At 42.4% G+C, this 24,847-nt stretch overlaps 1 protein-coding gene across 3 annotated transcripts in view; it reads left to right on the forward strand.

Annotated features, from left to right (window-relative positions):
- Positions 1–24,847, forward strand: part of smpd3 (sphingomyelin phosphodiesterase 3) — a 97,377-nt gene that overhangs the window by 24,753 nt on the left and 47,777 nt on the right. Inside the window, exon 1 of one of the 3 annotated variants that reach the window (XM_017698803.2) lies at positions 22,615–22,805. The exons of the other annotated variants lie outside the window; for them this stretch is intronic. The gene's annotated coding sequence lies outside the window, so the exon portion shown is untranslated. Of the gene's footprint in view, positions 1–22,614; positions 22,806–24,847 lie in introns of those variants that run through there. 3 annotated transcript variants of the gene reach the window in all.

Genomic DNA, 24,847 nt, shown 5'->3' on the forward strand with positions numbered 1-24,847 from the left:
CTCTGCCTCTCTTAATCATGGGGAATGCCCATTTTGGGTCATTGCCCAAGAGCATGATGGGTAAATCTGAATCATCGTCATAATCCTTCGCTGTTGATCCTCATGCAGGATTCTCTCTGTACACACGCACACACACACACACACACACACACACACACACACACACACACACACACACACACACACACACACATACACACAGTCAAATGCTTAAAATAATTAATCTTGATTAATCACATTATTTTGTGTAATCACTATTAATTGCATTTGCTCAAATTTGACCCTAAAGAGAAGTTTAAAAAGCATTAAGTGTGTTTGTTATGGCTGAGTGGACAAAATAGGCTTCATCAGGTTCATTACATTTAATAATTCAGCTTGAACGTGGGTCAGCAGTGGCTGTCGCCTCTCGCTCTCATACCGCACTGTCGCTCACGTCTTGTTTCAAAGGAAGCTGGAGCTCCACTTTGCTGTTGCTTTTGTTAGTTTGCTGCTCGTTGATTTATCCGTGGTCCTCCTGCGAGGGCTGTCCACTGCGCTCTGCTGAAGGAGGTAACTTTGATGTTACTGATGTCTTTGCATTAGATCTGTATTGTGCTTATAAATACTTCAGAATCAACATATATCACAGTCTGCTACACTCTTAAAAAGATGGTTTATTAATAAAGACTGTGAAACTGTTATTGGAACAGGTCAGCCTGGACCTGTGGATGGTTCGAAAGGTCAAACTAAGAAAAACAGCAGTAAAAACTGTTATTAACGTGTGTTATTGATGTATTAGTGCATTATCTTCGACGCCATTTACACAAATGTACAGAAACTCAGGCTCAAGCTCATAGATCACACAATTAGTCTCGGGAGCCAGACGTCTGCCTCTGGTCAAGGAGTCTGATGGGTTTTATTGCTCAATGTGGCCAAGCTCCGCCTACTTTAAAGGGGAATCCCAGTTAGAATTGTTCATAGTGGTGGTGATAGGAACCAGACATCTAAAGCCAGACTTTCTGATTAAAATCCACTCAACTGTCACTGGGGTGGAACCTTGCATCTTCAGTATCTTTAGTTCAGGAACATAATTGTATTGTATTCTGTTACAGTTATATATTTAAGTCACGTTGACTCGAGTCACCCTGCCCTGACTCCAGGCTTTTTATATAATTTGTCTCTTATAAAATGTACAAAAGCTTATGAAAACACACAAATATGGAAAGTGAATGCAAAGTATGTTTAAAACGTGGTTCACAGCTATAGCTTTGAGGGTATGTTTACATTCAGAGAAACTTATTACATGAAATAGTTGTGAATACTGAACATGTAATAGTTTTACCTCAGTCTTTTGGCCTGAAACACTTTTATTGTAATACATTCAGGGCAGACAGATACGGCGTGCTGTAAAGCACAGATTTTTAGATGCATTTCTGTGTGTGTGTGTGTGTGTGTGCATGTGTGTGTGTGTCTGTGCGCATGTGTGTGTGTAAGTGTGTGTGTGTGTGTGTGTATATGTCTGTGCGTGTGCCTGTGCATGTGTGTGTGTTTGTGTGTGTGTGTGTGTGTGTATATGTCTGTGCATGTACCTGTGCATGTGTGTGTGTTTGTGTGTGTGTGTGTGTGTGTGTGTGTGTATGTCTGTGCATGTGTGTGTTTGTGTGTGTGTGGTGTGTCTGTGCATGTGTCTGTGTGTGTGTGCGTGTGTGTCTGTGTGTGTGTGTCTGTGTGTGTGTGTGCATGTGTGTATGTGTCTGTGCGCATGTGTGTGTGTAAGTGTGTGTGTGTGTGTGTGTGTATATGTCTGTGCGTGTGCCTGTGCATGTGTGTGTGTTTGTGTGTGTGTGTGTGTGTGTGTGTATATGTCTGTGCATGTACCTGTGCATGTGTGTGTGTTTGTGTGTGTGTGTGTGTGTGTATGTCTGTGCATGTGTGTGTTTGTGTGTGTGTGTGTGGTGTGTCTGTGCATGTGTCTGTGTGTGTGTGTGCGTGTGTGTCTGTGTGTGTGTGTCTGTGTGTGTGTGTGTGTGTGTGTATATGTCTGTGCATGTGCCTATGTGTGTGTGTGTGTGTGTGTGCCTGTGCATGTGTGTGTGTTTGTGTGTGTGTGTGTGTGTGTGTGTGTCTGTGCATGTGTCTGTGTGTGTATGTGTAAGTGTGTGTATGTGTGTGTGTGTGTGTATGGTGTGTCTGTGCATGTGTGTGTGTGTGTGTGTGTGTGTGTACTTGGACTGTGTGAGTGCAGTGAGCGCTGAGCATCGTGTGGTACAGCAGGTGCTGCAGCTCTGATTGAGTTACTGTCATCATTACACTGTTCTAATAATTGCATACATATTCATCTCCTCTAACCACGTTACACCTTCAACAGGACATGACCCAGCCCAGGGGTCAGCAGGGTCAGGGTGAGAGAGAGAGAGAGAGAGAGAGAGAGAGAGAGAGAGTGAGGGAAAGAAAAAAAGAAAGCGAAGGAGAGAGAACTTGGGCAGAACGAAATGAGTGGGACAGCAGAGAGAGAGAGAGACAGACAAAAAGTAGAGAGGGAGAGAGAAAGGAAAGAGGGAAAGAGAGAGAGAGAAAGGAAAAGAGAAGGGAAGAAGAAGAGAGAGGAGATAGAAAAAGGAAAGGATAGAGGGAGAGAGGAAGGACAGAGGGGAAAAAGAAGGGAAAAGAGGGAAGAAAAGGGAGAGGATAGAAAGAGTGAAAGAGAAAGGAGAGAGATGGAGAAAGGAAATGACAGAGGGGGTGAAAGTGAGGAGAGAGATGGAAAAGGGTAAGGAGAAAAGGAGAGGAGAGATAGAGAGAGCGGAGAGAGAGAGAGAAGACAGGAAGAGAGGAAGGAACGATGGAAAGAGAGAAAGGAAAAGAGAGAGGGAGAAGGAGAGAGAGGAGATAGAAAAAGGAAAGGAGAGAGAAAGGAAAAGAGAAAGAGAGAGAGGAAAAGAAAGAGGGAAATGCAGGATATATACATACTTTGTGATTATACATAGGTACTTTGTAGCTGTATGTATATTGTATGTTGTATATTTATTTGTTTACTGTTTTAATAAATATTAGCTGTATTAACTAAATCCACCGCAGAGAAAAGCCACAAATGTAGTTGATCAGGGCACATTTGGTGCCTGAAGTTTGCCCCTTTAATTTTGTACACTCTTGAGTTGGAATTCTTGAGTTATTGAGTCTGTTTCAGGGCTGGCCGATAAAACGGTAACGATAATTATCGCGATATCATTTTCCTCCATAGAAATATAAGAAATGTTTGATTAACGTTCGATATAATAGATCATCCTCACACCTCCACATTCTAGCAGCAGCCCTGGTGGCATTTTCTACTGCAAGGAAACTGACACTACTTTTCTGTCGCCATGAGAGGGCGCACTTCCGAGTTTTTCGACATGATTAGAGAGGGAACGTATGAAAGGTGGAGTTTGAGTGGAGTGACAGGTGATCTGTTCTCCCGATCTGTTACCATAGTGAACTCATTTCTATCCTAACAGCCTAACAAGCAACAAAAGTGAAAGAAAGAAGTGGGTTCATGCAAATTACAGCCGTGATTTTAATGAGGTAAAGTGAAGAAGCTCTATGTCTGTATGGAATCAGAGAGTGGGAAAACACTAGCTTCCCAGGCTGGCTGTTTTAAGCAGCTGGCTGACTTGAAGCAGCGTGGTCACTCACACAGCGCAGTGAATTGATGTTACTGTAGATCAAACAAGACAAAAAAAACACTAATTTCAGTTTAAACATACCTAAAAGGAGGACTGTTTGTGTGGATCGAGTCGGACCAAATCAGACTGAGCCATAAACCTGACCCAATATCAGGTTCAGCTCAGTTTGGTCAGTTTTCTCCAGATCAGTATTAATGTTGTTTTGTTCCAGCCGGTCTGTAAAGCTCCTTAAAGCCCGTTTAGTTTGGCGAATGGTGTTGGGTTCATTTCTGGCTGATTCCAGGTTGTTCAGCTGTTCTTCTGTCACAGCTGCCGACTGAAAAGCTGCTCAGTGGTGACGACAGTTTGGGAATTTAGTGTCGTTTCGTCTTCAGAATCGGACCAAACCGGCTGTCGGTCAGATGTGGTCTTAACAGTGTCCGTTTTCTGTTTGTGGCAAAGTGAGAAGTAAAACGTTCAAATGGCTCAAGTGTCTCCTACAGCTGTCAAAGTCGTTGCTTAGCAACAGCGTCTCAGCGGAGTGATACAGTGTTTGTGATGTTATGGTAAAATAACCGCACAGTTAGAACACTCATCGACCAATCAGCTTGCGCGGCCGAAACTAGTAAGTAATGAAGCTTAAACGCCCAATTAGCATGGTGCTTATTGCGTGCCTAAATCATCACACACTCACCTTGAACTGTCTGGGGGTCTTCAGTAATCTAACATTGGTTGCAATGTTTAATCATGATTAGGGGGTTTCTAGCACTGTATGACACACTGTTATCTATAAACAGGAGCAAAATATTTCTGCAAACTTCAGGCACCAAATGTGCCTTGGCTGATCGGCCGTGTTTGGGGTAAGAAGAGAAAATCGTGTAAATTTATTTACTTTTATTGCCAAACAAATTTTTTAACAAACAGTCATCCTAAAAGTGTGAGCTGCTGATTTCCTCGAAGAATCGTGCTCAGTCGCTGAGAGAGCTGGTCTCGGTGGCCAGACTGATAGAGTGCAAAACCTGGATTGCTAAATGAGGGATTATCAGGATCTAATAGTTATAATCCCTCCACAAACACGCCACACTCATTAGCATCTTAAACAGGCTCTGTGCAAACTGGGCTAGACGGAGGCGTCCAGTTGGAAGGCATCTGGTGGCTGTGTTTATATATTCAGCTGTTGCTTTTGTCCAAATGCAACTGCGGAGATGAGGGCTAGTGCCTTGCTCAAGGGCCCTGTGGCAATGGGCATCAGCTGGCATCAAACTTATGCCTGCTTGGCTGTGACCACTTGGCCGGCAGCTGTTCTAAAGGACAGCAGTGGCCATGAATGCACTGAATGCAGTTGCTGCCCTTTCAAAAGTAAGAGTCTGTTGGGATCAAACTCATAAACAAAAGAAGTATTTGAAATGGGCTTCATGCCGGTCAGTCCCCTGCGTGAACGAGCTTATCAGGCACAGAGGTGTTGATGTTTATCAGCTCCACCTTGCTGGTGTACAGTTAGAGAGTGTAGGCCATCTGCTGATACACGGTTTGTAGACCTCTAGACGAGGGATGCGAGAACTTTTTTGTCTCTGGGAGCTAAAGTTCGATGTTTGTGGACCGAGGGCAGGGAAGGATCATGGCCTCAAGGCCCCTGGGCATGGGCATCTTTGGAGGCCTCCCACCCCTTCACTCTGAAAATAAAGTCAGAAAAAAAATAGACCTGATAAATAACTTCAAACAGCAAAATATACTGTAAAAATATAATGTAAACAAATATATTCACTGTCCTTGAATGTGCAATAGCCTGTTATTTGCTGTACAGTAATTTCTGCACATTTTTGGTTTTGGCTTTTAGTTTATGTTGAATATAGTGGCAGCATGCGATTATTTCATTTATTAGGCTTCACATATTGAAGGGCTATTCATCCGTCTTATTTTCTTATCTGCAGTGGACTGTCTTCAGCCGCCTCGGGACGTGGTCAGAGGCTCCCGAGGCTCCTGAGTTCTGGCCCTATTGCCCCATTGAGTAATCCACTCCTAGCCAAGGGACAAAAATATAAAATAATATGCAAATATATAAAGGTAGGCCGGATCCAGATTTAACAACATTGCACAATATTTTGTTGGTACTACTTTAAAAAAAGACGACTCTTATAAAGGGTTTATAAATGGTTTAAAATGACTTTGTTCATGGTTATTAATTAGGCCTTAAACGCTTTAAAAAGCATTAATAAGTAGTTATAACACATTAATAAAAAGGGCAACAGGGAGCTGTTAGATCTCATGAATATAAATATGTGGTTAACCCGACTGGTGAAAAAGACAAAGTAAGATCAGTAAACATCAAAGTCTGAGGTTTAACTGTATAAATCAACGAAAGTTCACTATTAACCAAACAGTCGCTGTGGCCCTTTTTATTTGTGTTATAAATGCGTATTAATGATTTTAATGTCTTTCTAACGAGATAATTAAGTACCATTAATAAACTAATTTTAAACCATTTATAAGTGCTTTATAAATGTAGTCTTATTTTAAACCGGTGCTCTTTTGCTTTATTCCAAAAGAGCACTCTTAAAAATAAGACCACCTTTATAAAGCATATATAAATATGTAAGAGTAACATCTGGACGGCCTAAAATCAAATGTGCTTTCAGCACAGCAGTCACACTGACATGGTCATGCTATATGTGGGGCTGGTACCAAAAATTTTCAACCAAGACCAGCTCTGTGGTCAGAAACTGACCACTAATGAAGGGCTGTAGCAGGGCTGCCCAAAGTGTGGCCCACAAGGCTGGATATTTTTGGTACCAGTGCCACACATGCTGCCATGTCAGTGTCTCTGCAGTGCTGAGAATGGAACACCACCCAAATATTATCTGCATGACAGTGGCCTTGTGGTCAGAAAATGACCAGTGATGAATGGAGCAGAGGGCAGATGAACTGCAGTAGTCGATGCAGTCTGTAATAGTACGTGTAGTTGAGCTAAAGATAAAGATAAAATGACTGCAAATGACTGTCCAAAAAAAAAAGCATCTCCATTTTTTATTTATTTATTTTTATTTCTGTACATCCTTTGATCATGGCAGCTGTTCCTTTACAGTGTGGGGGAATTTCACGATGAACAGACCAATAGAAATGCTTCAAGATTGTTTGGAATTAAATCTTTTTGATATTGTAAGGGAGCAGGAGTCAGACGAATGTGGATATTATTAAAAGAAATGGTTTTATTTACGTGAGACAACGTCGAAGTCCAAGTGCAGGCGTGGGTCAAAACCAGTAAAGCATAGACGGTCACATTCTTGATCATTCCGCCAGGCAAACAGAAGCAAGAGGGCAATCCAAAAATCAAAGTAAAGGAAACAAGCAAAAGGGTCAAAACCAGTAATTCAATATCAGGCAACCAGATACAAAAGGACAAGGCAAAAATCAAGGTCGAGGTTAACAGGCACAGGGTCGGACAAAACACGGGAAATGGCAATCGGAAAAAACGCTCAGCAAGTTCATGAATGAAACAATACCTCGCCAGGAATGCTAGCTAAAGCCCGGGCTTATAAACTAGTCTGACCAAGTCATGTGATCATGTAGCCCAGGTGAATAGAGTCAACAAGCCGGTGGCTGTGATCGATGATAGGTGCGTGGCCGATCGTCACCGGTCATGTGATCCTCCCGTAGGCTCCTGGTAAATGGAATCCGTTATGGATTCCGATGCTGTCAGGAAATCCGAAGTCACGTGTCCTCCCAATGTATCTTGGGAGATGAAGTTTGCAACACTGAGAGTCTGTCTGAGGCGTGACAGATATAGCAATGATATATGCAACAAAAACTTTCTGTGATGTAATGGCCGTGACTTTTCTGAAGTCTTTATTAGAATATTTAAAAAAAAAAACAACAACGGATAGTTCTGGTCCTAAAATCTGACTGGCTGAGCCTCATTCTAAGCCGTTGTGAAATCCGTGATATACCTCTCCTATGACCACCTTGCTTCAACTGATTGTGTTATTGCATCATGGCATGAAAAAACCCTACTGCTGTTAATGGAATCATCTCTGACTCTCATGCTGCTCGCATGGACCACCGAGTGCACCGATGAAGTAAGAACCCGGTTTTTGTTTAAACTGAAGAGCAACTTCTGTTCTTAACTAGAACCAGGCTGGTCAGCTGGCTAACAGGCTAAAAGAGCCAACAGCATAAACAGCTCCATCATTAATATCACAGGCTTGAATTAAAGCACTGACAGTTTATGTTATGATTCACTGCAAAACTGCAGTGTAAAAGCCTAACAATGTCACCTGAATGTCAGTCAGAGGTCACGTCATCCCAAACGGCTCTGTACTCCCTAAATAGTGTTCTAGCTATGAAAGTTTAGAAATTCTAGCCTCTAGAGCCAAACAGTGCATCGTGTATCCAGTGTGGACGTGTCTGAGTCCCAAATGACTGTTTCTTAGCTGTATTTTGCTCTGTTGGTCTGCAGGATCCAGTATTTAAAGTCCTACGTAGTGCACTATGTAGGGAGCAGGGAGCCGTTTGATTTGGCGCCCATGCAGGAAGAGGGCACCGTTGAAATGTTGCTAAATAAGACACGTGGTGGTGATTTGGTGACTAAAAAGTACTTATAAAGCGAAGGTTTTTGCATTAACAGTGCCGTGTTATCATACAGCGATGGGCGACTGAACGTTCCCCTCATTTAGCGATCCATGGTTGCTTGGCGATGATACCATGCATGAAAGTAACATTTCTTGCCAGAATACTTGTTTATATGCATTATTATTAACAACAACTTTAATTATTTTCTGAAAGATTGTGTATTTTATCATATTGTGTGTTGGCCGCTGTTTTATAAAAGCAGTAAGCCACTTGAGACGATGTTACTATGATTTTATCACAGGGAAGGGACTTTGCTTCACATCGTGCCTAATAACACCCCTCCCTCATGGCCTCTTGTGGCTGATTGCTTTAATACGGCTGATAGGTAGGCACATAAAAGGTGTGAGGATACACAAAAATACAAAGAATATATGAGAAGATAAATCAAAAACCTTCAGCCAAACACGAGAACTGAAACATGGAGCAGAAATGAGAACTGAATACAGAAAACAAGGAACTGAGAATTCTAAGAAAAGACTTGGAGCAGGAAACACAAAGCAGGAATAGAGGTTACATGAGAAATGCTGGCAAGAGAACGAGAGAAACAGACAGGTTTATATACAAACACTCAAGACCAGAGACAGCTGAGAACAATGACGGGGCGGAGCTAAGAACAACAAACAGGTGTGAGCTTAAGATGTGGCAGAACAGGGGCGGAGCTAACACGACAACAGAAACACATGGACTAGAAAACAAAGGCACATGGCAGACGTAAACAAAGGCGTACGGCACAACAACAAACCAAAGGCAGAATCTGTAAGAGTTCAGCGGCAGTCAGACGAATGCAGATCTTAGTGAAAACAAAGGATTTATTTATGTGAGACAGCGGGGAAGTCCAGAGGCAGGCATGGGTCGAAACCAGAACAGCATATACTGTATAATCACAACTGTGATCGTGTCAGGAGAAGATAATCCAATACTCAGAATAAACAAAACAAGCAGAAGGGTCAAAACCAGTAATCCAAGATCAGGCAGACAAATACAAAAGGGCAAGGTAGAAATCAAAGTAACAGGCAAAGGGTCAGGCATGAATACAAGAATAGGCAAACAAAGGAAACGCTCAGCAAGTTCATCAAGGAAACAGTACCTCGCAACGAGAGCTGGCTAAAGCCCGGGCTTAAGAACTATACTGACTAAGTCACCTGATCACCTATTACAGGTCTAGAGAGTCAGTAATCTGGTGATTGTGATCGGCAAAAGGTGCATGGCTGATCGTCACCAGACATGTGATCTCCCAGAGTCTCCTGGGAGCTGTCAGAAAGTCCGAGGTCACATGTTCTCCCAAAGTATCTTGGGCGATGGAGTTCGCAGCACTGAGGGGATCTGTCTGCGGCGTGACAGAAGCAGAGAAAGACATTGAAAAGGCACAAGATGTGTTTCTCTGAGAGCAGCTGAGTTAACTGGCCTGGTTGCCAGATTGATAGAATGTAAAACCCGGTTTGTTCAGTGAGGAATATCATTTGTCTTGTTGATACATGGACACATCAGATCAATCGATCAATCGACCAATCGACCAATCAACCAATCAATCAATCAATCTTCTTCTTCTTCGTCTTTTGGCTGCTCCCTTTAGGGGTCTCCACAGCGGATCATCTACCTCCATCTTGCCCTATCTACTGCCTCCTCTACTTTCGCACCAACCATCTCCATGTCCACCTTCACTACATCCATAAACCTTCTCTGAGGTCTACCTCTTCTCCTTCTACCCGGCAGCTCCATCTCCAACATTCTTTGCCTAATATATTCACTATTCCTCCTCAACACATGTCCAAACCATCTCAACCTGGCCTCTCTGGCTTTATCTCCAAACGGCTCCACCTTCACTGTCCCTCTGATCTGCTCATTTCTAATCTTGTCCATCTCAGCATCAATCAAATCAATCAATCACTTAACCTTTATTTCGACTCGGAAGTACATTGATGGTAACCCTCATTTACAATGCAGCTGAGCAAATTACAAGGGATTTAAAAAGTTGAGATGAAATTTACCAACTAAAACAAATGAATATCATCTAAATATATAAATAAAAATACAGGGAGATTCACTCAAAAGCCTCAAAATTTCTGTTGTAACTCTTGTTACGATGAAACAATCTGAACCAAAAAATACACTACATACCTTGATGTTTGTGTAATCCATTTCATTACATGTGATGCTGGACGTGTTTTCTGCTGGACATATGAAAGGGTATGGGGGTCTGCAGCTGGATGTTGCAAACGAAGGTTAAACATTGTGATGGCTGGGGCATCCTGGCTTGTTTGAAGCTCCATAAACCGTTGTGCTCGTTGCACGTTGTTTCGTTCAGAGTGATTCATCCTAGAGAGAGTTATTACAGAATATATATATATATATATTCTGTATATTTATATTCTCTCTCTTTTGAGTGAATCTTCCTGTAGAAAACAGGCATAGAATATCAATAAAATATAGAATGAAAACACATGAAGTAAAAGAACAAACATCCCAACCAGAATCAACAATGAGAAAATTGAATTCATTCCGATTACAGATGAAGACCGAGATGGTTGTTCTCACTCTACTCAACAATCTGATGGGAAATCTCCATTTACATGCTCACTACAAGTAATCTTAGTTATAGCATAGTAATCAAAATTATGCACACGTGTGGAGACCCACTTAATGTAGATGTTACCATGACAACCAGCATCACGTGAGACCATAAAGAATGAGATGAGCAGCAGTGAGCAGTGCTTGTGTTTTTAATAGCTTTAAAATGACGTCAGACTCAGGAAAACGTCCTTCACGTGTCGTCATTAAAGAAGGCCGAGATGAAGCCGTCGTGCTCTGAGACACATAAGCTGGACGTCCGTCCCACCGCCGTCTTTTAAAGATCAGAGTATGAACTTCGTCTCCTCTGCAGACCAGTTTCTGCTCCGCCGTGCTGAACGATATAAACTCTCACTGTGACGCGACGCACATGCAGAACGGACTTAAACTTTCCGATAGGGAATGTAATCGGATACAGACATTTACACGGATATTATTCTTCTGTTTCATGGATTATTTACAGGATTGTATTCTAAATGGCCTCAATTGGACTAAACTATTCCAACTAATGTGTTTACACAGATGTATTATATTCTGATTGAGCTATTACTCTGATTATTATTGGATTATTAGGCTGCATGTAAACATGGCAAGTGTGAATGGAAAGTCATAATGCATTCTCCTTCCATATCATGACATATTTCTGAGTAAAACACGGTATCAGGAAGGATGTCAAACGATATAATGAATAGAGGTTAATATGATCTGGGGGTATGAATTAACATGACAAAATAAAGGCCAATTTTTGGTTTCAGGTTGACTTTGAGTCAAATCATCATATCATTTCTGTACAGTGTAACGCTTTGTTTGGAGCTGTTGATATTTTCCTACAGACTAGGACCGTGATTACAGTTATCAGTGCAGCTAACATTTGCCTTTTTGTCAAACCGGTGCAGACAGCGAGAGATTACAAATGAGCTTTACAGCTCATGATTTCTCTTGGCTGAGAAAAGGCTCCTTAAAAGCGTGTATGATTTGGGATTAGGCTCATCCAGAAATGATTAAATTTGAGCCTTGTTATGCAGAAGCAGAGGGAAGTTAAAGGGGAATTCCACAGATTTTTTTTCTGCCCAATTCAAAGGTTGAGATGCAAACAAGTTGAGATTTCTTTACAGTGGTAGTGATAGGAACCAGCGGTCACCATGACTACAACACAAGTACAGCTATTTTATTTACTATTCAAAACCACCTACCATCTACTATCCAGAACCAGCACATGTCTTCTGAGCAGAGGCAGAGCCAGATAGAGGACAGCGGGCAGTTGCCCTCCCTTCCGGGGGGCCGCAAAAGGGAATCCAGACTGTGGGCCACAACACTCACAGGAACCTGCAATAAATGCTTAGGCACCATTCATCTGTAGAGAAAATGATTACATTCTTACATATTACACTTATTACATTCTTATTTTCATTTGGAATTTCAATTTTTGTGTTTTTTAGCAACAAAATATAAAGTAATGTTATCCATTTAAAACGTCTGACTGAAACCTGCCTTAATGGATGTGCTGTATTGACTCTTCGGTCCTCTGCTCACCACAAACACCCCAAGACAAAACATTAGCAGGTAAGCTCTTCAGACGTCTGGTTCCAATCACCCTCACCACTGCGAACAACTCACTTAGCACGAATTTCACATCAAGCCACTTGGAATGACTTTATTTACATGCTAGTCATTCAAAGCTGCACTATGAATGTGTTGGGGTATTGGCGACCTTTCTGGTGGAAATATGTAATTGCACGTAACATGCAGAAGAACATTTTGTAATGAGGGTTGTGCTTCTGTCCCCTTCCCTGAGTGGATGAACCTGATGATTGCAAGCATGTTGAAAGAGAATTCAGCCAAAACCTGGTGAAGGAGGCGTCTTCTGAGGATGTGAGTGAATTATCTACCATTATCGTCGTATCTTCATCAGTATAATGTTGAGTTTGAGATCACTTGAGGCCTGAATATGAAGCTGGACCTTCTTTTTGAGCCCCAGTCTCGATGCCTCTTGACATTTAAAGGACTTTTTCAGGCTTCATAGGCCTTGCAGCAGTGCACACTCGCCATATTTTAGCTTGTTTTTATTGTCCTCACTCAATAATTGTTTAAATTCTAACAAAATCTTTCATAGTGCAGCTTTAGTAATAAAGACATTCTGAAAAATGAGTGCAGTTCCCCTTTAATAAACGAGTAGTGCTCTCATCCAGCTGGATATCAGTGTGTAGTTTGCTGTGCAGTACAGGCTCTAAGTGCATTTAATTCAGCCTGAGTTAGATTTGATTACACATTTTATTATGACTGCACAGTCATAAACGTGTGGAGGTGAAAGTGTGTATATTAGAGTGGGTTTGTGCTCCATGGTGTAAAATACACTCTGTAAACTCTGTGTGTGTTTACCTTTCCTGATAGCAGTAGTCCCCGTCTGTCACTTGTGAGTAATAAATTGCTCAAAAAGTGTTTGTGTTGAAGGGGAAGTCCACCAATGTTTCAAATTTTCTCCAAATCTTCGGTTTGGTGTGAAACGCTCTGTTCTAGAGAAAGTTGATGCAGAATTGTTCATAGTGGTGGTGATAGGAACCAGATGTCCACCTCTAAAAGCTCCTTAACAGAAAGCTATTGGTTATGAATTCACTGCCTGATGTCTGAGACACTGCTTTATGATGGTTTTGAGACGATTTTGGCCTGAAATGTATTTTTAAGATCCATTTATGGCAGAGTGCATGCAGGGCGTTATCAAGGCAGTCATCTTCAACATTACCTCATCAATTTGTCATTTCATATATAATATAAACTCAGAAGACTCGTGTAGGTTCACTGGAGGTTCCGGATGGTAAATAAAACGATTATGTTTGTGTTGTAGTCATGGCGACCCCTGACTCCTATCACCATCACTGTAAAGAAATCTGAGTCTCTTTGATGAGTCATTTCAAACCAAACCACTCTTAATGAGTTTGTTTATGTTTGAGCAAATGAATTGGGCAGAAACCTTTTAAAAAAGTGGTGGCATTTCCCTTTAAATGGTCATCGGGTAAGCGTGATGGACAGCGCCACTATGGTTCACAGATGAATGCAGTGAGGTCGCCATAGCAACACATTCCCTCGAGTGTGCTCAGAGAGGCGTCACCCACACACACACACACACACACACGCACACACACACACACAGACTGTGTGCAGCGGAAGCCAGCCAACTTTCACAGGAAATAAAAAAGATAGTGTGAGAGAGAGAGAGAGAGAGAGAGAGAGAGAGAGAGAGAACAGCTTTTCTGTAAATGACTAGGGTTTTGATCTTTATCTATTTATTTATTTATTTATTTATATTTATGCGTTATTGCTTATTTGGCGACCGCTGGGCTCCAGCACCCCCTGCGACCCAGAAGGAGAATTGGCTCAGAAGATGTGTGTGTGTGTGTGTGTGTGTGTGTGTGTGTGTGTGTGTGTGTGTGTGTGTGTGTGTGTGTGTGTGTTTATTTGGCAATAGAGAATCTTCAACATTCATGATAATAAAGCATGTTTGAACTGACCTGAGACAGAGTGAGAGAGTGAGCGAGCGAGGGAGGGGATGATGAAAGGTGATAAAGCTGGGCAGATGTGTGGTGTTCTTTATTAAAGCTTGTGGGTTTATTTGAGCTCAGGGCCTGATGTGAAACATCTGCGCTGCTCTTCATTACTCTCCCTCGTCTCCTGGCTAATTGTGTCTTATCAGAAATAAACCAGGTTTTTAAGAAATGTGTAAGAAAAAAGTCAAACTAGCTCTGCTTTATGTTTTAAATGCAGAATCATAAATGATGACTCAAACTTCAAACGTTAGATCTTGTCTTTCATTACCGATTTTCTGTGAATGCTATTAATTTGGTTATTTGCATGTTTTTATTGGTGACATTTTATATTGAGCAGTACTTAAGTTAATACTCTGATACTTTGTTAGCCCCTTTTACCCTGTTCTTCAGCGGTCCGGGCCCCATGGACCCTCACAGAGCAGGTACTGTTTGGGTGGTGGATCATTCTCAGCACTGCAGTAACACTGACGTGGTGATGTGTTAGTGTGTTGTGCTGGTCTGAGTGGATCAGACACAGCAGTGCTGCTGGAGTTTTTAAACAGTGTGTCCACTCACTGTCCACTCTATTAGACACTCCTACCTGGTCAGTCCACCTTGTAGATGTAAAGTCAGAGACGACAGCTCATCTGCTGCTGCACAGTTTGTGTTAGCTGTACTCTAGTCCTTCATCAGTGGTCACAGGATGCTGTCCTCAGGAAGCTGGTGGCCGGATATGTTTGGTTGGTGGACTGTTCTCAGTCTAGCAGCAACACTGAGGTGTTTAAAAACTCCAGCAGCACTGCTGTGTCTGATCCACTCAAACCAGTGCAACACACACTAATACACCACCACCACCACGTCAGTGTTACTGCAGTGCTGAGAATGATCCACCACCCAAATAGTACCTGGTCTGTGAGGGTCCATAGGGGTCCTGACTACTGAAGAACAGGGTAACAGAGTATCAGAGAAACAGATGGACTACAGGCTGTAACTGTAGAACTACAGAGTGCAGCTATACAGTAAGTGGAGCTGATAAGATGGACAGTGAGCACAGAAACAAGGAGGTGGTCATATATTATATATATATATTTACTGTGCCTTCAACGTGTGGTGGAAGACTGATTGAGGGAGGGGGAGAACACTGAGAACTTGGACTAGAGCTCTGCTTGACTTCTGCCTGTAGCTAGAAGGCCGGCCCACCTACAGTCTTAACTGTGGTTGGACTGAGGAACAGGGAGGAGATGGGTCAGGGTGGGGATTGGAAGAACTTCATCACAGGAAACGGAAGATGAGGATGAGAATGTATGGGGCGTTAGACTGTATAGAGGACAGGTCTCATGCTCCTTTCCCCAAACTTCAGTTCCACAACTCCAATAAACAAATGAATAAGGGCGACTATAAAAGCAGCTTTATATTGTATATTTATACATCAATATTGTAAATTCCCTCAGCAGTTTCTATTGATGTAATTATGTTGGAATTAATTGGTGATGTTTTAATGCTTTGTTTTCTTTTTCTGATTTTTACCTTCTACTTAATATGCATCAGAGATTAGTTTGAATATTTGTTTCTGGTCTGTTTTGGAGACTTCAGTGTCTCAATAAAGGGAGTTTCAAATTCTCTCTCTCTCTCTCTCTCTCTCTCTCTCTCTCTCTCTCTCTCTCTCTCTCTCTCTGTCAGTCTCTCCCTCTCTCTCTCTCTGTCAGTCTCTCTCTCTCTCTCTCTCTCTCTGTCAGTCTCTCTCTCTCTCTTTCTCTCTCTCTGTCTTTCTCTCTCTGTCTCTCTGTCGCTCTGTCAGTCTCTCTCTCTCTCTCTCTCTCTCTCTCTCTCTCTGTCAGTCTCTCTCTCTCGCTCTCTGTTTGTCTCTCTCTCTTGCTCACTTTCTCTCTCTCTGTCAGTCTTTCTCTCTCTCTCTCTCTCTCTCTCTCTCTCTGTCATTCTCTCTCGTTCTCTCTGTCAGTCTCTCTCTGTTTGTCTCTCTCTCTCTCTCTCTCTCTCTCTCTCTGTCAGTCTCTTTCTCTCTCTCTCTCTCTCTCTCTCTCACTCTCTCTCTTTCTCTGTCAGTCTCTCTCTCTCTGTTTGTTTCTCTCTCTTTCTCTCTCTCTCTCTGTTTGTTTCTCTCTCTTTCTCTCTCTCTCTGTCAGTCTCTCTCTCTTTCTCTCTCTCTCTCTGTCAGTCTCTCTCTCTCTCACTCTCTCTCTTTCTCTGTCTCTGTCTGTCTCTCTCTGTCAGTCTCTCTCTCTCTCTGTTTGTCTCTGTCTGTCTCTGTCTGTCTGTCTCTCTCTCTTTCTCTCTCTCGCTCTCTCTCTGTCAGTCTCTCTCTCTCTCTGTTTGTCTCTCTCTCTTTCTCTCTCTCTGTCAGTCTCTTTCTCTCTCTCTCTCTCTCTCTCTTTCTCTGTCAGTCTCTCCCTCTCTGTTTGTCTCTCTCTCTTTCTCTCTCTCTGTCAGTCTCTCTCTCTCTCTCTCTCTCTCTCTCTCTCTCTCTCTCTCTCTTTCTCTGTCAGTCTCTCTCTCTCTGTTTGTTTCTCTCTCTTTCTCTCTCTCTCTCTCTCTGTTTGTTTCTCTCTCTTTCTCTCTCTCTCTGTCAGTCTCTCTCTCTTTCTCTCCCTCTCTCTGTCAGTCTCTCTCTCTCTTTCTCTCTCTCTCTCTGTTTGTTTCTCTCTCTTTCTCTCCCTCTCTCTGTCAGTCTCTCTCTCTCTTTCTCTCTCTCTCTCTGTCAGTCTCTCTCTCTCTCTCACTTTCTCTCTTTCTCTGTCTCTGTCTGTCTCTCTCTGTCAGTCTCTCTCTCTCTCTGTTTGTCTCTGTCTGTCTCTGTCTGTCTGTCTCTCTCTCTTTCTCTCTCTCTCTGTTTGTCTCTCTCTCTTTCTCTCTCTCTCTCTCACTCTCTCTTTCTCTGTCAGTCTCTCTCTCTCTGTTTGTTTCTCTCTCTTTCTCTCTCTCTCTCTCTGTTTGTTTCTCTCTCTTTCTCTCTCTCTGTCAGTCTCTCTCTCTTTCTCTCGCTCTGTCAGTCTCTCTCTCTCTCTCTGTTTGTCTCTCTCTCTCTTTTTCTCTCTCTCTCTCTCTTTTTCTCTCTCTCTCTGTCTCTGTCTGTCTCTCTCGCTCTCTGTCTCTCTCTGTCTGTCTCTGTCTGTCTCTCTCTCTCTCTCTCTCTCTCTCTCACATTTTGTTTGCAAATAAAAGGGTTAAAAATTTACATGGCTCAAAATTTTCTGCAGGCTGCAGGAGCTGAACTGGTGGCCTTACGTCTAGGAACGAAAAAGCCTTATAATATAATTAGGAAGCGACACAGGAAACCAGCCTGAGATTTACGGTGCGGCGGAACAATTTCCAGAGAAAAAAACACTTCAGGACTGTTTACTGAGTCACTGTAAAACTGATACATACGAATCAAATATGCGTTAATTTCTCGTCTTTTACGAGCTTCAAATGTCTGTGTTTAGTCTAGAATATCCAGAAGCGTGACCAGCATTAGCTTTAGTGCTAACACACTATTAGAATTACTGTTGTGGAGCTAGCAGACATTAGCGTTATCTTTACAGAAAAATAATGTTTCGAGAATAAAGTCATAATATTTGGAGGATAAAGTGGGCTGCTCTACTGTAGGGGGCTGCCATAACGCATAGGGGTCTCGGTCGCTGTCCTGGCGCTGGAGCTCCACTCATTCCTGTCTCTCTTTGTGGATCATTCTCATTGTCTGTGAAACTTCATGCCCTCTTTGAATGGTGTGGAGATGTAACTCTAGACAAACACAGTTTCCTGCTCAGCCGTTTCAGCCGATTCTTACACTGATACCAGGCTGGTGCTGATGAGCAGGAGAGACGGGGAGGCTGAGTGTTTCTTTATGGGTGAATTGATATGAAAGTCTAGCTCCACCAACTCAGCACCCCTCATTTAACACGAGGAGGTGCTGCTTCACTTCGCCAAGCCTTTCCTGGTATTAATGTCACTTTACTATCATAATTCTACTTTTTTTCTCAAAATGTTACGACTTTTTTCTTGACATAGTACGACATTTTTTTTCTTGACATAGTACGACTTTTTTTTCTTGACATACTATGACATTTTTCTCAAAACAGTGCTCCTATTTTCCCCTCAAAATATTACTTTATTCTCAAAATATTACAATTCTTTTCTCTAAATACTATGACTTTTTTCTTGAATTAGTACAACTTTTCTTCTCAAAATAGTGTAACGTGGAGCGACGAGGAGGCGGACGCATGTGCGAAGAAAAGCAAGAGTCCAAGGTCATTTTCAAAACAGTCCAGGTTCAGGGAGCCAACACGGATAAAGCGGGGAACAGACATAATGAGGAACACAGAAATCCAAACACTTAACAAAACACTTCGAGCTGTACAACACATACATCCAAAGACCAGCAAACACAAGGGGCAAACACAGGGCTTAAGTACAAACAGGGATAATGACAGAAATCAGGATACAGGTGGAAAACACAGGTAGCAACAATCAGGGGCGGAGTCAGAAAACAAGGGGGCTGGACTGGGATGCAATCAAAACAAAGCAAGCAGGTGGACTAGACCAAAACAGAAAAGCGCATGGAGGAGTGGGAGGGGCCAATCGTGACAAATAGTACGACTTTTTCCTTGAAATAGTAAGACTTTTTTCTCAAAATATTAAGATTTTTTTTCTCAAAATATTAAGATTTTTTTCTCAAAATAGTATGATTTTGGCTTTAGTGCCATATAAGAGTTGCAATAGTGATAATACTGTATATCACTGAGACTTGTGGAGCACACACACACACACACACACACACCCACACCATTTGCTTCTACTGCTTCTCGTAGCGCAGAGAGGAAAGCAGTATGAAATGTCCCTGATTCATGTGGGATTAGCCTGATCCTGAGTGCTCTGTAATAGCTCACAGGTTTTAGATGAATTTGGATTGTGGCTGTATTTGACCAAAGCAGGTCTCTCTGTGTGTGAGGAGTGGTCAGTATGGATCAGCTGCTCTTGTTTGAAAGGCTCTGAAGTTTGGGATTCACACTCATTCTCACCACGTTTTTGGGGGTATAAATAAAAGTGGCAAAGAAAGGGATCAGTGAGGTGACGGATAAGTGGGATGAAATATACCAGTATATTTAGAAGTGCACTTTAGAAGCTTGAATATTGTTTATGTGTCGTAATTAACTGTTTAAGAGAGTGATGGCTTGTGGGAAGAAGCTTCTCTGTAGCCTGGATGTTCTGATCCTCATCTGGCTGAAGCGCCGGCCTGAGGGAAGGAGCTGGACCAGGTGGTGTCCGGGGTGGGACGAGTCAGCTGAGATCTTCTCTGCACGCTTCCTGGTTCTGGAGTCATGCGGTTCCAGCAATGTGGGCAACTTAACCCCAGTTGTCCTCTCTGCAGAACTGATGATGCGCTGCAGTCTGAGCTGAGCTGCCCCACACTGTGATGGACGTGGTGACGAACTCTATGATGGCTGTGTAGAGCGCACCATCAGCTCCTCGGGCAGGTTGAACTTCCTCAGCTGACGCAGGAGGTACATCCTCTGCTGGGCTTTCTTTATGATGGAGCTGATGTTGCTGTCCCAGATATTAGATAATTTGCCCATTGCCCCGGGCCAGTGTGCTCACTGCCCCATAGTGTGTGTGTGTGTGTGTGTGTGTGTTCACTAGAGAGTATGTAGTGTTTCACTGCATGGATGGGTTGATTGTGGAGGTAAAATTTCCCCATTGTGGGACTAATAAAGGTCTCTTAATCAATGATCACCCTAAGGCTGCTGTGTGACGTATGTTATCTGTCCCAAGTGTTTTGACACTGAAGGAAAGAGACACATTTCCATAACAACAATCACATCAGTGGATGCTTCTGCTTCCTGTGTGTACATGAATATGTATTTTTTACACATTTTAATCTGATGGCAGGCATGCGGTATGTTCTTGGTTCAGTATTATGCATGTAGGCCTCCAGGCGCGGACCTTTCTGCACCAGATTCTTTTTGCAGTGAGTGTGTGTGTGTGTGTGTGTGTGTGTGTGTGTGCAGAGGTGGTAACTAGTTGCATTCGTTCATTTCCCTGCACTCAAGTTTGATAACAGCTTTGATGGATTTGTACTTTTAACCTAACCTATGGCATTTGGCTGACACTCCTATCCAGAGCGACTTGATCAATTTACACAGGTAGGTGAAGGCGGTGTTGGGAGTCTTGCCCAAGGACTCTTATTGGTATAGTGTAGGGTGCTTGTCCAGGCAGGGGATTGAACCCCAGTCTAGAAGGCAGACTATACAAACTAGTTGTACTTTTCTGAGTGTTTGGGTTTTTTTGTTTGTTTCTTTGTTTTTTGCTTATCAGTGAGGAAACTAATCTGTGTTTTCTCAGTTCCTCTTTAGTCACCATTCAGTTCCTAATTCATTTTTTGGGGGGAGGGGGGTTGAAGGGGAATTTCACCAGTGTTTTGAAATCTCTGCATAATCAAATCGTTGAGGTGTAAACAAAGTCATTCTGAGGGTTTGATGTGAAATGTGGGGACTGAGAATTGCTCACAACAAGTGGTGAAGGAACCGGGGCCCACAATGACTCTATGCCACAATATTTACTATCTAAAATGAGCAGTGAACCGCATTCATTTGACACCCAATTTAGCTAACCAGTGCTGAATTAAGCAAGCAATCAGGCATAGAATGGAAATGCGTGATGCGTTAACATTACCTTAATAAGTTCAGCTACCTGAACACAGCAATTGCAGCTTTTTTCTATTTTACTGCGTTAGTTGCTTGTGTTGCTGTAGTTTTATGAACCACTGATGCAAATAATGTAGAGAATGTAAATAAAGTAAAGTTTGTTAAGGTACAAAAGCTACACAGGTTATGAAATAGCTAGGTATTAAATGTATTATTAAGAATTGAGACTTTGGGCCAATCGGTAGCAGAGAAGAGCGTGCAGAGAACTCCCAGAATGCTGTGCGCCTCTCCACAGCTATTAGTTAAAATTGTATATCGCTGCTGTTGGAAGAAAACCTCGTATCTCCATTTTTTTCCTTGTTTTCCAGTTTTGGATGTGATTAGAAAATGCCTGTTGATCTTTACATTGTGTGTAAATTTCATGAAGAATGGACCAAAAGAAACGGCCCAAAGTGACTCAGAAAAAGTCTGGTTCCATTGACTTACAGTAAAAGTAAAGTAAGTAAAACTTTATGTATATAACACTTTTCCAGAGTGACTCACAAAGTGCTTTACAACATACGTACAAATAAAATACAAGACAATTAAGATCATTATGATCATATCCTCAAATAAGTAGTACACACAGTTTAAATACTCAAATGCACACCGACTTATAAAGCACATTGGTCAAAAGCTGTTAAAAGCAAGAGAATAAAAATAAGTCTTTAAACGTTTTTTTAAAAATTAAAAGAAGTACGTTTTCTCGTCTTCCTGTAAAGTTTCTTCCGACAACAGCAAGTGTCAGGTGTCGCTTTGAAGTTGAGATGCGTGAACATTTTGTCTGGGGTCAATCAGAAAAGTCCTTTTCAGTGAATTAGTGTCTGACCCGTCCCTCATTCCCCGTTCCCTCATTCCCTCCCCCCCGATTTAGCTCCACTTTCTGCGGTTTCAGTAAAGGGCATTTTCCTGGGGGGAAAAATGGCAGGTCTTCCGCTGCGCCAGCGCTGCACTGTGTTTTATGAAACTTTATGAAAGCTTTTCATTTTTCAAATTTTACACCGAGGCCCACTCAGCTCAAAAAACCCCTAAAATCAAACAGTTCTCACTCCATGATAAAATGCATTGCAGCGAGGGTCGTCGCTTGCGGCTCATCTTCTCCATGTATTCTTTTTTCTGTATCTTCTCAGGACGGTAGATCACATTCTGAGAGCTGCTCTTTTAGTGTATCGTTACATCCATTCATATCTAGCAAGCATCACCAGTAAGGAAGGGCGGCTCTGCAGCTACTTTAATCATACAGAGCAACATCTCTGAACATCTCGCTTTGTGCTGCAGGCACAGCAGTGGTGGACTGGTATTAAAGGAATGGTTCACCAGAAAATGAAATGTGCAAATTTTCTCCCAAATCCCAAAAGCAGTGAGTTCGCCGGGACATTTCTATTGTCTGAAGTTCGATTCTTCAGCTTTGGAGCTCTGAGTCTAATGTAGCTGGCAGATTGTGTGAAAAGCATGTGTGTGCATGTGTCTGTGTGACCTGGATGCTGGTGTGCATGGTGTAAACAGGAGGCATGCTCATCACCCCCTTTCCCCTCGTGTGCATAAGTGTGTGTGAGTGTGTGCATGCATGCATGTGTGTGTGTGTGTGTGGGCTGTCCGCACAGCTGCAAAGCCTCGTGCATTGTTGTGGTGCTCTCTTCCTTTTCCTGTGCTCTCTGCCTTCACTCTTTCAGCAGAGCTGCACTGACGCTGTGCTTTACCCAAATCCGCCTGAACTCTCACAAAAAAGGGTCACTTCCCCGTCCTCCCGCAGACAGGACAGCCCACCAGAGCAGATTACACAGCTGGGATGGGTAAAGCTCTTCTACTGAATCATATTATTCACCTTCCTCTGTGTGTGTTTGTGTGTGTGTGTGTAGTGGAGAGAGCTGCCACAAGAGAAGCTTAAAACAGTGCTAAAGGGGAATTCCACCCATTTTTAAAAATACATGCGTAATTCAGTCGTTGCAATGATGCAGGCTGCCAAGATGCAAAGTCTTTCTGGATGGTTTGATGTGAAAAGGATCATCACAGGAAAACCTAAAAGATTTTTACAGTGGTGCTCAAAGGATGCAGGGGGTTGTGATGTCTACAGCATGAATCGAGCTGTTTTATTCAAAATCCAAAACCACCAGTGAATCTACGTGAGCTTTTATGTTGCTGCTGTCAGAAGAAAACCTCGTATCTCCAAAAGGAGAACTTTACAGGAGAAGGAAAACTCCTACTTTACTTCCAGTGCAAGTCAATGGAACCAGACTTATTTCTGAGTCATTTTGGGCCGTTTCTTTTGGTCCATTCATCATGAAATTTGCATACAATGTAAAGACCTACAGGCATTTTCAAATTATATCAAAAACTGAAAAACGACAAAAAAATGGAGATGCGAGGTTTTGTTCTGACAGCAGTGTAATGTTGATGGTTTAACGGTGGAAAAGTTTTCTTTGGGGACTATTTTACCTGGCAGTGCCCGGCAAGTACGTCTCCACTATAAATGTATTCGAAATATGTTTAAGGTCCAACAGCTTGTCTCAAAACTATCATAAAATAGTGTCTGGCAGTCTTTACAGTCAGTGTATAAATCAATGTGTGCACTAAACTGTCTCTGGGTCAGTGCCCCTCTTGCCACTCGGGTGAGACGCTGAAGGGCACAACTCAGCACCTTTTGTCAGGGAACATAACTGAACCATAATCCACTGAAATGATGTGTTCTAAGCTGTACTGACTCCACACGCCCCGCCTTGCCTCCAGGCTTTTACTCTACTGTTGTTTTAAAACATTCGGTTATGAAAAGGAACAAATACCAACTTTTCACCTGGAGGAACTGATTTAAGGTTCACAATCAGACCTTAAAACCACTGTAGAACCTTCGAGGGAACATTTCCACTGTTTGTACCTTGATGAACGGAACATGTACCTGCAGAGAACCTTCATTTCTTACAGTGTAGCTGTGCATTTAGTGTGTATGTATCGTTCACTGCTCAATGCGCTCTCTTCTCTCGTTTTCCTCTGGGATTACAGTGGTTGGCTGGACAGGACATTTGGGTGGGAGGTGTTATTCTTTTCTCTCTCCATTCATCCAGATTTTCATCCCTCCATCTGTACCTGCCAACCAGGGCTGAAGGGATGACTGGTGGACGTGTGGACACATAATCCGAACCCCTCTCACCTCCAAACCCACAGGGCTTATCAGTTAATTAGAATATTTCTAAATTAGAGTCTTTGCGTAATTCAATCTTATTATTGAATTTGTGGTCTGATTCAGTCCTTCACTGTCACTCTCACTGTCCTTAAAGACACTGCGTCAAAAGGACGAAGAAGAATGCTTCAATAAATATGCATTAAATTATGTTCATTTCAAGCTATAGGAGTTATGTTTGCATATGTGTGATCATGTGTATGTGCATCTGTCATAATGATGATAACTCATGTAGAAGAGCAAGCAGATCACCTGTTTCTGGCAGCAATATAGGAAAATTTTGACTTAGTGTCACACAAAACGTCACAAAGTGAATTTTGTATTAATAACAAAAAACTCTTGAGATAAATTCAAATATTTGGGAACATTAGTCGAAAAAAAAATCTCAAGACAATGTCATTAGTGCAAATTTTGAGAACATTAGTTATTATTTTGGCATAATACATCAAAAAATGACAAACTGTTACAAGAAACATCCATCCATCCATTTTCTAAGCCGCTTCTCCGTCAGGGTCGCGGGGGGGTGCTGGAGCCTATCCCAGCAGTCTTCGGGCGAAAGGCACGATACACCCCGGACAGGTCGCCAGTCCATCGCAGGGCAGCTACAAGAAACAGAGAAGAAAAAAAGATCTTCTGCTCTACCTGCACTGTGAAAATAAC

Source organism: Pygocentrus nattereri, chromosome 8 (assembly GCF_015220715.1).
Source record: "Pygocentrus nattereri isolate fPygNat1 chromosome 8, fPygNat1.pri, whole genome shotgun sequence".
Taxonomy (NCBI): domain Eukaryota; kingdom Metazoa; phylum Chordata; class Actinopteri; order Characiformes; family Serrasalmidae; genus Pygocentrus; species Pygocentrus nattereri.